Source organism: Halichoerus grypus, chromosome 10 (genome assembly GCF_964656455.1).
Source record: "Halichoerus grypus chromosome 10, mHalGry1.hap1.1, whole genome shotgun sequence".
NCBI lineage: Eukaryota > Metazoa > Chordata > Mammalia > Carnivora > Phocidae > Halichoerus > Halichoerus grypus.
Window position 1 is genome coordinate 110,311,868 of NC_135721.1, and position 9,473 is coordinate 110,321,340.

Sequence of the window (9,473 nt, forward strand, 5' to 3'; positions counted from 1 at the left end):
AGCCAGTGTGGAGAACTGCCCCTCTTACTCACCAAGGTCTCAATTAGGCCTTGTTACTCCAAATGTGATCCACCCACCAGCAGCATCTGCCTCACCAGGGAGCTGGTTAGTAATGCAGAATCCTAAGTCCCGCCCCAGACATACTGAATCAGGACTTGGCATTTTAACAAGGTCTCCAGATGGTTCATGTGAACATTAAGTTAGAGAAGCAATGCCCTTAGGTACCAAACCCCTTCCCAGCTCAGGGACTTCATAAGTATTGTCTAACATCGAACCTCTCTGGCATTAGCCCACAAGTGGAAAAGGACAGACATCACATTCATGTTACTCTGGGATATCCCCAGCTCCTGGCACAATGTCTACTATTTTCAGTTGAACATCTAGTCTTACATTTCATATCAACATGATCTTATCCTAAATTTCCACATTTCTGACCTATTAACCATGTCTTTCATCAAAAACAAGTTTCCTTTAGATACGTAACTCTTGGATACTATAAATTAAACCTAATTCAAAGTACCATTATATTTCGGTTGAATTAATAAAATAAAATATTAGGTTGTGTTTGTAATAGTACTGGTCGGACTGTCAGGAAACGGGGCCACATAAATTGTTGATGGTGTTATAACTTAGTTCGACCTTTCCAGATAGCAATTTGGCACTGGAACTGTAACCTGACTCAGTGAACCCATTTTAGGGGCAAGAGTCCAAGAAAATAATCCAAAAGATGTATTTGAGCAAGGATGCTCAAAAGTACCATTTATGGGGCACCTAGATGGCTCAGTCAGTAGAGTATGCAACTCTTCATCTCAGGGTTGTGGGTTCGAGCCCCACGGTGGGTGCAGAGATTACTTAAAAATACAATCTTTTTTTTTAGTTCTTTTTTTTTTCTCTATTTTAAAGATTTTATTTATTTGACAGAGAGAGACACAGTGAGAGAGGGAACACAAGCAGGGGGAGTGGGAGAGGGAGAAGCAGGCTCCCCGCTGAGCAGGGAGCCCGATGCGGGGCTCGATCCCAGGACCCCGGGATCATGACCTGAGCCGAAGGCAGACGCTTAACGACTGAGCCACCCAGGCGCCCCTTATTTAGTTATTTTCTTAAGGCAGAGGGTGGGGTCGGGGGTTGTGCAGAGGGGGAGAGAGAATCTTAAGCAGCCTCCACGCCCAGTATGTGAGACTGACACAGTATTTGGCGGGGACAGACACACACCTGGGTGGCACAGTCAGTCAAGTGCCTGACTCCTGGTTTCAGCTCAGGTCATGATCTCATGGGTTGGGGGATCAAGCCCTGGGTCAGGCTCACATGCTGGGCATGGAGGCTGCTTAAGATTCTCTCTCTCCCTCTACCCCTTCCCCCCTCCCTTCTCATGCCAGTACATGCCTACTAACTCTCAAATAAATAAATCTTAAGAAAAAAGTATAATAGTAAAAAGGATAAAATAAAGGAAAAAATTTAAAAGACTGTACAAACTAGTTATCAGTGCACAGATTACTATTCTGTGATTTAAATTAGATACATAAATGAGTAAATATAAAATATTTTATGCTAGGGGCGCCTGGGTGGCTCAGTTGTTAAGCGTCTGCCTTTGGCTCAGGTCATGATCCCAGGGTCCTGGGATCGAGCCCCGCATCAGGCTCCCTGCTCCGTGGGAAGTCTGCTTCTCCCTCTCCCACTCCCCCTGCTTGTGTTCCCTCTCTTGCTGTGTCTCTCTCTGTCAAATAAATAAAATCTTTAAAAAAAAAATATTTTATGCTATTCAAGAATACAACAATCATATTCTGTATGTACTGATTATAAATACAAAAAAAAAAGCTATGCCTGTATACTGACACAAATGGATGTGAATTTAAAGTAAATACAGGGGCACCTGGCTGGCTCAGTCAGTAGAATATGTGTCTCAATCTCAAGGTCTTCGAGTTCAAGCCCCACCTTGGGTGTGGAGCCCACTTAAAAATAAATAAATAAATATAGTTTGCGCAGGGAGACAGGCTAAATAGGTGATGGGGATTAAGGAGTCCACTTGTCGTGAGGACCACCAAGTGACGTATGGAAGTGCTGAATCACTATACTGTACACCTGAAACTAATATAACACTATGTAACTGGAATTAAAACTTAAAAAAAAAAGCAAATATAATTTTACATTTAGTAAATTCTCCTTTCTATAAAGAATATATACATACATATTTTTTTTTAAGATTTTATTTATTTATTTGACAGAGACAGAGACACAGCGAGAGAGGGAACACAAGCAGGGGGAGTGAGAGAGGGAGAAGCAGGCTTCCCGCAGAGCAGGGAGCCCGATGCGGGGCTCGATCCCAGGACCCTGGGATCATGACCTGAGCTGAAGGCAGATGCCTAACAACTGAGCCCCCAGGCGCCCCACGTATTTCTTTTTTTAAGTTAACTCTACACCCAACGTGGTGCATGAACTCATGACCCCAAGATCAAGAGTTGCATGCTCTACTGACTGAGCCAGCCAGGTGTCCCTACAGAGAATATATTAAAACAAATTCTGAGGCACCTGGGTGGCTCCGTTGGTTAAGCGTCTGACTCTTGGTTTTGGCTCAGGTCATGATCTCAGGGTCATGGAGATCGAGCCCCACGTTATGCTCCACATTCAGCATGGAGTCTGCTTGAGATGATCTCTCCCACTCCCTCTGCCCCTCTGGCTCATGCGCTTGCATTCTCTCTTTCTCTAAAATAAATAAATAAATCTCTTTACAAAATAAGTTAGTAAAAATAAAACAAATTTTAATGTTGGGTTATTTATGGGTTTGCCGTTCAGTTTTATTAAGTTAGTGCTATATAGTGCTATTTTTGTTGTACTCAGACTCACTAAAAAGACATTTCTTCAGCTCTGGTATTTGGGAACATTAGTTACTGCATTAGAAGTAAAAAGACAAGATCCGTATTTGGTCAGCTTCCTGCTTATAACTCAAATTCACACTTCACCTGCATCTCACTTTTTCCACATGAAGGTGGAGAAAAATAATGCAACAATATTTACAAATCAACTGAGTGCCTCCAATGAAAGGTGCTGGGCAAATACAAGTATCAGAACTGCTTAAAAAACCACCACCACCACACTGACAAGTCACACAAGTCACTTATCCTTCTGAACCTTAATGTCTCCCTTTGTAAACTGAAAGAAATCAGTTAAAATCACATGGGAGGAGATTAGTGAGAGAAAAGTAGGCATATGATAGCCGAAAGAGCATCCCAGGTGATCCTGATGTATACTCTGATGAAGAACCACTGAGTCCCATTCACAGTTTTTGGGAGGAGAATGATTAAGTCAGTACAAACACCTTGAAAGGGCAGTGATTTGGCTATAGGTCTGAAAATTTTAAATGCATATATATCCTTTAACCCAGTAATTTCACTTCTAGAAATATATTGTTCAGGTAACTTCACACATGAGCTCCTTACAAAGTACTATGTACAAAAACATCCATTGTAACACTGTAAAAGAAAAACCTGGAAACTTAAATATGGTTTAACTTGAAGACTAGTTACAAATTATGGTGCAACCACACAATGAAAAAAGTAAAAAATGTCAACAGGAAGAATGAACAGCTTTATATCTACTAATATGGAATGATTTCCTAAATATGTTAAAAAGGAAAAAGGTGTGACTGGTATGTACCATGGGGGGAGGAATATGGATAGGTAGACTCATGTTTATAAAGGAACAGTGTCTATGTAAGGCCACTGAAACGAAACTCCAGTCATCTCTGGAGAGTTCAGGGTAAGAGGGAGACTTATTTTCCTCTATGTTCCCTTTTATACTGCTGGAGTATTTTCTCTTTCTTACCCCCCCCCCCCCCGCCCCTTTTCTGCTAGAGTGTTTTCTCACATGTATTTATCTTTTCCTGAAACTGAGGATTCTCTCAAGGCCTCCCTCTGAGTCTGAGGCTACGATTCCATCTCTGTAGGGCCTCAGCATTGCCTCCAAATCGCAGGGACATCAGCTTCTGGCCCCACACTGCCCCTAAATAACTTTTCCAAAGCCTAGTCAGCCCAAGGTTTCTGTCTTTAAAATCCTCCAGTGGCTCTCCACTGCCCAAACTTGAAAACAGCACATACAGCCCTGCAAGCTCACCCTACTCTCATCTCCCACCCTTCTCCCCTCTACCCAATCCAGTTGTTTTAACTTCTCCTGGTTCCCCAAGGACAATGGACTCCTTCTTTCCTATATCCTGTCTACGACACACAAACTCATATGAATCCTCTGTGACCCAAAGGCCCCCCTCCCAGGAAAGGAATGCTCTCTGTACAGCCTGACAGATGTTCTGGAACTAGACGGCCAAGATTCAAATCCTGACTATTCCCTCATGTGCCCCCTATATGGCCTCAGTTTCGACCCTTGTCAAATAGGAAAAAGCCCTGACTGTTCAAAGGATTAAATAAGATAATTCATGGAATGAATTTATTACACGGTCTCTCACAAGGCAAATAAAAGACAATAGTTATTATCATTATTACATTCCCATGGCACTTGTGAGGTATTTGTATCCACCTGTCCTGCATTAGACTGTGAGCTCCTAAAAGGTAAAGATTTGACTTCCATGCTTTTATGTTGTATCCCAAGCACTTCGCCTGGCAAATAGAAGGCACATGAACGCCTTTACTTAAATCAGATGATTGGCTTTTCTGGTTCTGAATTTCATCCAGATGGTAAACAAGTGGCTACAAGGTACCCAGGAACAACCTCCTGGATCCCACATGCCTTAAAATGCATCTATTAGCCAGGCCACTTGGGGCAGGCAGAGGTGAAAAGAGACCACGGGGCTTTGAGGCTTTCAGAGACAGTCAAGCAGATTGGAGACCATCGTGATAGGAGACCTGCCGGTTCCTGCCCGCTGACTACTTATGGGGACTGGGTGAGATGGACACGGGGAGATGGGAAATCTGAGATATTAAACGTCCAAGATGTGCCAAAGACTCCAAGCAGGCCTTCAGGAAACACTCAGGAAAAGATTGTCTCAGCAAGTGGGTACCTGGTAAACAGAGAAGAGACATACAGGGGAAGAGATGGGATAGGACCTACAAGACAATAGAGAGGAAGAATCCTCTTAGCACGGGAGATGGAAAGGTAAACAAGACAGAGCTCCTGGCCTCAAGAAGCTTCTCAAATCAGAAGGCCTTTAAAGACAGAGGTAGAGCTTGGCAGATAAGGGTGGGGGAGGAAAAAGGATCACACAAGCAAAGGCATCCAAACATGTGAAGAGGCAGTCAAGCAGCTCTGAATGGCTGGGGATGAGAGAAAGGAGAATTGAAGGATTAAGCTAAGACTAAATTGAGGCAAGATCGTCCAGGGCCTTGTATGACTTGATAAGACATTTTGGGCTTCATTCATCCCACGGGAAAAGGGAGAGCGAGGAGTTTTTAAGTAAACAAGTGACAGCATCAGATCTGTGTTTTTTGAAGGAGTGGCCAGGCAGGAAGATGTTCGCCCATCTTCCACCCTCAGTTCTCTCCTCGCCCACCATCTTCTGGTTCTAGGCTGCCTTAAGAGCAAGCAGGTGGCCAATGAAGACATCTCCTGGGAAATGTGACTGGTTCTAGAGCACGAATCCCTACCCTAGGTAAAGGTTTCTGAACACATTTATCTCGCCTAAGGAGGCTTTGAACATTCCTCTTTTCCAATCTTACAAACATCATCACCGAGCTCAAAAAAAAAAAAAACAAAAAAGCCTCAGCTCTGCCATTATTATTTTCATCTTCAGGAAATACAATTAGGAACCAATTTTCCAAAAAACAATATTCTTTATTTCATTTACCAAAAGTAAAAAGGAAAGGGATCTGCATTCCCAACTGGCTCATTCCGAATTCTGGGCGGCTCTGCGCCCCTATTTCCCTTCTTAAGCAGCCTCGACAGTTGGGAGTGGGCGGAAAAGAGAGGCGCCTGGGCCAGGGGCCGGGTGGGGGGGGGGTGGTTAAAGGAAAGAAAAGTTGGTCTCCGCAAGAGCAAATTTTCTCATGCCAGGAGTCTTCCTCTTTCTTCCCATTAAATGGACCTGAGCAAATTCTGTTCTCACTGTTCCAAGTTTCTTCTTTCAGAATGAACTATGGCAGCGCCCTGGCCTGGCCCCAGGAGGACGCACGCAAAGTTCCCGGGCAGTCGAGAGGGGTCGGCGCCCTGTCCGGCACGTTTCCGGGGACCCCCCTACGGACAGCGCAAGGACGCGGGGTCCAACTGGAGCCGCCTGATGGGTTCTGCCCGGAAAAGAGGGCCTGGGGCTCCGGCCAGCGACCCCTCCCACCCGCGCCCGGGAGCCGCCCCCCCCTTGCGGAGCCCACCCGGGCGGCGGCGGCCGCGAGCACTCACCGAGTCCGGCGCTGGGCGGGACCGCTGGGAACGAGGACGGCGGCTCCGCGGCGGCGTCTCGGCCCGCCACACGCCCTCAGGGCCGCCGCCCGGCCCGCGGCTCAGAGCTCCGCGGCGGCGGCGGCGGCCTCGCCTCCATGGCGAGGGGAAGCGGCTGAGGGGCGACTGGGCGGGCGGCGGTGATGGCGGCCGCGGCCCAGGGTCCGAGCTGGCTGGCGCGCGCGTCTCTGTCAGCGCCGCACTCGCCGCAGCCTCACTCCCGACCCGGCCTTGGCTGTAAGGTGCGTCCTCATTGGCGGTTCAGAGACGGGCGCTGGTTGGCCCACACCGAACGGGCGTCTCCCGGCCCTCGCGGGCCCCGCCCTTGCGCGCCTCCGAGCTCGCGTTCGCACGCTCGCCTGAGGCGCTGAGCCGGGTCTCACGGTCTTTTCGGCTCCTGCGCCGCCTGGGCGGTGTGCGTGCGCCCCACGGCAGCCGGAACCTTGGGGAAGCGGGACCCCGGGAGCGCTGACCTCCCGTGCACCAGCGCCGTCCGCCTCTCTACAGTCCCAGCCCCCTGGACGTGGGCCTTCTTCCCAGTTTACAGATGAGGAAACTGAGGCCAAATACGAATTACACCAATGTCTAGAGACCAGGACTGCCTGGAACTCAAAAGCGGTCTTTCCACCCCTCTCTCCAAATGTATTCCTTTCCAACTCCCTACCCACCCCCCACCCCCCGCCCAGTTGCTGCAAAGTATTCAAAGGATGTAGGCTCTCTTGGGGAGAGGAACCTGCGAAGCCCCTAGAATGATCCTGGCACCGTAGGTGTTGCCTTACATCAAGTCAGCTCACGCCATCCCCACCCAAGCCCCCAGGGAAATCTCTCCCACTTTCTAGATGCGCCTACCAGGGCCTGGCTTGCCATAGAGCCGAGTACAAATACGACACATGGTGCTCTGCGGTGGGGGTGTTATTTGCGATAGGACAGAGGGGAGGGGAGGTTCAAAGCGCAGAGGATCCGGAGATGCGTCCCGCCCCTGGGGCCGGGGTCGGGGTCGGGGTCGCGCGCGGACCTCTTCCCCAGGGCTCCCTGCCCTACGTGTGGTGCCCCAAAGCTATGCGTAAGTCTGTCCCGCAGCTGCGGCTTCCCAGGCTACGGGACTTGGGCGTCCGCGGCTGAAGGCCGGTTACACGGTCGTGGTGGGTGGCGGGTGACACACTCTTCCTGGTTGTGGCCCCCACACGAGGTCCCTCGGACGCTTCGGGCCCCGCTCAGGGCGAGTGGTTGGGCGTGCATGCTGGAGACAGATTGCACAGCAGTGTGCAAGCAGAGTTTCCTGGGGGGGACCCTTAATCCCGGACGCGGAGTCCGCGCCGCCTGCGGTGGGTGGTGCGCCCCAGGGGAAGTCTGTGGCCGGCGGCAACTCTTCTTCATGACAAGGGGTGCCTGGGGGTACATTTTGGTGCAGAAGGAGCCCACATCGGCAACTATTTCCTCGGGGTTGGTGCCCCTATCACCTGCAGTCCCCACCACCGCCTGCAGTTGGGGTGCCAATTTAGGACTCTATGCACTCTCCCTTCTCCTCATTTGTGCAATCAGCGAGTGTGTGCTGAGCTGAGCCAAGGCCTGGAAATACAGGCAGCGGTGGCCTCCTTCAGGCTGGCCCCTCCCAGGCAGGGAAGTTCCTTCTCTAGCCGGAGTTGTGTCTCTTGCTTTCCGCAGCGCCACAGGGGTCACGAAATGGCCAAACCCTTGGCGCCTCTGCCCGAGAAACACTCCAGCCCAAAGGCCCAGAGGCCACATGCCCAGTCTCTTGTTAGACCCCAAGAGCAATGAGGACAGGTTCTTCCACACGTTTCCCAGGAAGTCCCAACTTAATCTGTCTGCACACCAAAAGGAAAACGGAAAAGCCTGAACTCAAAGCGTTTAGAAATCCTGAAAAATAGGGCGCCTGGGTGGCTCAGTTGGTTAAGCGACTGCCTTCGGCTCAGGTCATGATCCTGGAGTCCCGGGATCGAGTCCCGCATCGGGCTCCTTGCTCGGCAGGGAGTCTGCTTCTCCCTCTGACCCTCCTCCCTCTCATGCTCTCTGTCCCTCATTCTCTCTCTCTCAAATAAATAAATAAAATCTTAAGAAAAAAAAAAAAAGAAACCCTGAAAAATAATGACTAGATGTGCAAGAGGTACCTGGGTACCTAGGGTAGCCATGGCATCTTAAGACCAAACCCCACCAGCTTAGTTTTGCTTTCTCTGCATCTGCCCTATTATCTCTTAGTATGCCTCTTTTGGTTGATATCTTTCTTTATAGTTTTACTTATATTACCATAAAAATGTTTGACATGCTACTTATATGTTCTAACATATGTGAAAATAACTATTAAAAAGTGTTGGGGCACCTGGCTGGCTCAGTGGGTAGAGCATGGGACACCTGATCTCAGGGTCGTGAGTTTGAGCCCCATGTTGGGGGTAGAGTTTACTTAAGAAATAATAATAATGATATAAAAAGTGTTCATCCTCAAGATCATCTGGACATCCCCCCCCCCCCGTGCGTGTGCGCGCACGCACACACACACACACACACACACACACACACTTGATGTGGCCACACTTTGGAAAACACTGCAGGTTGGGTGTGGGAGTCAGAGAGCCCTGGGGTTCAAGCCCTGCCATTGGCTGGGTGACCTGAATCTCCCTCTGCTACTCTTCCTGGAACCTCCCAGCCTCTGGACTGAGAATTAAAAGCATGTACAGCTTGGCAAGTAACCCATTCTCAGGAAATGCAGTTCCTTCTCTTCATGAGACAGCAGCAATGTGGTCAGAGCATTTGTGATGTGTGTAGGGGTGAGAGAACCTCAGACCTAGGAGAGGCAGGGTCTTGGGTACCCCATCCTGGAGACTCTGGGAAGGAGTTCAGCTTGGTAACCACGCAGACCGTTTCCAGTGGGAGAGAACAGAGTCCCATCCTCATCTGCCCACGTGTGGAGAGCTGCCCAGCCTCCCCACCTCACCTGATGCCCAGGGTTTCCACACTTTTGCCCCATCACCACAGGGCAAAGGGCTGTCTTTGAAGAGGACAGAATAAGAGAGGAGGACCAAGGCGGTGGGGAGGCAGGCTTTCTATACTCAGGCCCACCCGTGTGGGAGGCTGAAGCCCTG

At 49.4% G+C, this 9,473-nt stretch overlaps 1 protein-coding gene across 4 annotated transcripts in view; it reads right to left on the reverse strand.

Annotated features, from left to right (window-relative positions):
• Positions 1 to 6,613, reverse strand: part of PTPRA (protein tyrosine phosphatase receptor type A) — a 156,793-nt gene extending 150,180 nt beyond the window's left edge. For 3 of the 4 annotated variants that reach the window (XM_078057021.1, XM_078057020.1, XM_036093237.2), the window contains exon 1: positions 6,337 to 6,473. The gene's annotated coding sequence lies outside the window, so the exon portion shown is untranslated. Of the gene's footprint in view, positions 1 to 6,336 lie in introns of all 4 variants that reach the window. The other variant, XM_036093243.2, reaches the window with a different exon arrangement.
• Positions 6,614 to 9,473: the final 2,860 nt, after the last annotated feature.